Source organism: Mus musculus, chromosome 1, assembly GCF_000001635.26.
Source record: "Mus musculus strain C57BL/6J chromosome 1, GRCm38.p6 C57BL/6J".
Classification (NCBI taxonomy): Eukaryota; Metazoa; Chordata; class Mammalia; order Rodentia; family Muridae; genus Mus; species Mus musculus.
Window position 1 is genome coordinate 162,500,716 of NC_000067.6, and position 3,938 is coordinate 162,504,653.

A 3,938-nucleotide genomic window follows, 5' to 3' on the forward strand; every position below is an offset into this window, starting at 1 on the left:
TTAATCTTTGCTCTCCAAATATTTTTCTTGGTCTCAGCCTCTAACTACATACATTCAATACTGTTCAATGGATTTGTAATGAGCTTGCAAAATGAGGGGAATTTTCTCACTCATTTGCCTGAAATGTTGGCTCAAGTTCATCTTTTTAAACAAAAATTAAGCTCCAAAACCACCCACAAGTTCAGCTACTAAAACTCCTCCAAAGATCTTTCTAGCCGGTGGTCCCAAGGTTTGGGTCATCCTGAGGCCCGTTCCCCCAGACTCACAGGGTCATTCTTGACTTCTTTCTATCACACCAACTGTGCAGCCCACCAAGGAATCGTGCTGGTTTTACTTTCAAAATCCAGCTGCTTCTCAGCTGCCCTGCTGCTGCTATACATGGGTCTAGGCAAATCACATCTAGTGTCTAGATTAAGACCGTGGTCTCCTACCTGGTCTCCATTCATCTATCTTCACTGCCCCATGCAGTAGGCAAAGTGATGTATAAGCGTAAGCCCGCCATGTTAGCGCTCTCCACAAAGACCTGCGGTGTTTGCCTCTCTTGCTCAGAGTCCACACAGAGACTGACAAGGCCTTTCCCTGCTCACTGACCCACCCTCATCCGTTCCCCCTCTGATTCGCTCCAGCTCTGCTCGTCATCCACTTTGCCACAGCCACCCCTTTCCTTCTCACTCCCGGGAAAGTCTAGAACATTCTTCATGAGGCTTTTCACCACTCCTCCTTTTTCAGGAAAAATTCTTCCTTGGGACACCCATGACGGCCATGAACCCTGTGCTCGCGCCACCTCCTTAAGGTTCTGTGTTTTACAAAAAAATCAGTTTCTCGGGGACACCTAATCCCTCTCCTTCAAACTGTACTGTCACAGTACTTGATGTTCTTGTTTATTATGTCTTTCTTCATAATCCTCACCTTCTAATATCCTGCACAACTTCAAGTTTTGCCTCTTTCCTACAGACACTGTAAAGAAATCAAAAGAAAATTGATTTGTATCTATATTACCAGTGCCTAGTAGATATTTACCATATTAACAGATGTTCAAATTTTTGTTAAATACTCTTAACAGCCCAGCTAGGTGACCCACATTATCTTGAACAGCAGCTATGCTCACCACTTTACCACCAACAGTCTATATTATTTTGTACCCGATCTAGCAGTACCATAAGCTTCTTAGTAGCCAATCATAATTCCCTGGTTTCCTTCTACAGCACAAATCATAAAGATGGCCTTCCATATTGTCATAGTTTCTTCTCCCGTTGCTGTGATAAAAAATATGCTGACCAACGCAAGTTTAGTGAGAAAAGGCTTGTTTGGCTCAGAATTTCAGGTTCCAGTTCATCACTGCAGAGAAGCCAAAGGGACAAGAACCTGAAGCAACTGGTCATGTCATATCCACAGTCAAGAGTAAAGAAAAATTAATATTAATTAATTAATTAATTAATTAATTAATATATGCATGTTAGTGCTCAGCTAGCTCTCTCCACTTACACAATCCAGGTCTCACTTCCTAGAAAATAATGCCATCAATCAGTAAGTAGATCTTCCCATGTCAGTTAAGCCAGTTAAAAAAAATCCCTCACCAGTATGTCCATAGGCCAACCTAACCTAGACAATTCTCCACTGAAACTCCCCAAGTGATTCTACGTTGTGTCAAGTCTATAAACAAAACTAACCATCACCCACATTGCATGACTATGGAACTGATCTGTGCTGTAGATATTGTCCTGACCACCATGGAGCCCTCACAAACCTAAGAGAGAACAGAATGGTTTTGTTTTAAGACACTAGGTTTAGTGTCACCTATTACATAGCAAAAGCCTGTTGACACGTCCTTATAACATGACTTTTAGAAATTACAAACAATTCCCTTCTTAGTGAGTTAGATCTTCAAAACACCCCTCTGAGTGATTTAGCTATCAATAATAGTTCAATCTCCTGTATGTTCCTCATCAGTTGAATAAACCACTCATGTGGCAGATGTATAGATCATAAAACGCACAGCACATTATAAGAAGTGAAGCATATTCTATGCTCAAATAATAGTACACAGCAAGTAAGAGGTTGTCTTAGGATTTCCATTGCTGTGATAAAACATAAACTTGGGAGGAAAGGGTGTATTTCAGCTTTAACTCGCAAGTCCCATACTCTATTACTTAGGAAAGTCATGTAGGAACTCAGGATGGGAGCATGGAGGAGAAGATGATGCAGAGGCCATGGAGGAGTGCTGCTTACCTGCTTGCTCCTCCTATCTTGCTTGGATTGTTTTCTTATACTCCAGGACCACCTACCTGGATAGCACCACACACAGTGGTCTGGCTCCTCCTACAATAACCATTAATAAAGAACGTGCCATATAGGCTTGCCTACAGCCCAGTCTTACAGAGATATTCTCTCAGCAGAGGTTCCCTCCTCTCAGATGACTCTAGCTATGTCAAATTGCCTAAAATAAAATTAAATAAAATTACTCAGCACTGTGATCTTCTTCCATGGGGTGTGTAGAATAGTCTAAGAGATACGTTGTTATATACATGTAGTTTCCAAAGTCACCATGACAGTTTTCTTTATTCTAACTGACCAAAAGAGGAAACAAACATCCAGGAGCACACTTAGAAAGTTTACAGGGATAGTCCTAAAAGTGACCAATCATTTCATAAACATCCCATTTTTAGAACTAGAGCGCATGACCATATCTACCAGTAAGGGACACTGGGAAGTGTAGTCAGCTATGTGTCCAGGAACTAAGATTGCCAGAGCTTTGAAAAACATACAACAAAACAGGGAATTCTATTTAAAAGAAAAGAACATTTCTGTTGAATATTCATATATTATATGTTGTGAATATTCATAATTGTTGAATATTCAAATAAAGAGGAATGAGGTCCCACTATGTAGGAGGAACAGTGGCAGCCACCTCTATGTAAACTCTGGGGGCCCTGCAGCCGCAAAGGCATCTCCTTCAGGAAGACCTGAGGGCTGCCTGAGAGACCAAGGATTGCCGGCACAGACCATGCCAGCCAATCAGGAACTAGTGTTTAGAAGAGATGCTTTCTTGCGGCCAATGGGGCACAGGTCGAGGGTATTAAAAGAGCTCGCAGCAAGCAGTGTTCAGAGAAGTTTGCTATGGCATTTCTCACCTGTCCCCAGAGTCTGTGTCATTGACTCCAAGGAGCCACCTCACCTCCAACCCCCAAGGGCAGGTCGGGTGGGGCAGTGATTAATCCAGGGCACAGGCAGCACCACAACATATACTTTATTTGAAAGTTTAATTGTGTGTGTGTGTGTGTGTGTGTGTGTGTGTGTGTGTGTGTGTGTGTTTGTGAGTGTTCCTGCATGAGTTGATTGTACTACATGCATGTAGGAGCTCACAGAGACCAGATGAGGGTAGTAGACCACTTAGAAGTGGAGTTCCAGGTCGTTCTAAGTTGCCATGTGGGTGCTAGGAACTAAACTTGGTTTCTCTACAAAAGTAGTAAGTATTTTTCACACAAGCCAACTCTTCAGCCCCCTCACTACATATACCTATAATAACTCTGTATTAATTACTTTTTTCTTGTCAACAGCAAAATACCTAACCAAAGCAAATTGAGAAAGAGAGGATTTATCTGGGGCCACAGTTGAGGATACAGCCCATCTTGGGAGGATGGACTGATAATGGGAGCGTGAGGCAGCTGTTCCCATTGCACACAGAGTGATGAGCAGAGCAAGATAAGCAAGACTCTACTCTCTCCTTCATATGCAGTCCAGACTCTAACCAATGGAGTAATGTCATGTACATCTTGGGTCAGTCTTCTACCTCAATTTCCCTCTAGAAATCGCCTCATAGACATGCCCAGAAGTTTGTCTCCTAGATGAGTCTAGATCAGTAGTTCTCAACCTGTTGGTTGTGACCTCATTGAAAGGGTCATTTAACTTTTCAAAGGGGTAGCCTAAAACCATTGGAA

The 3,938-nt window shown here is 42.3% G+C and overlaps 1 pseudogene; it reads right to left on the reverse strand.

Annotated features, from left to right (window-relative positions):
* Positions 1 to 240, reverse strand: Gm46247 (annotated as a pseudogene).
* Between the last annotated feature and the right edge of the window lie 3,698 nt (positions 241 to 3,938).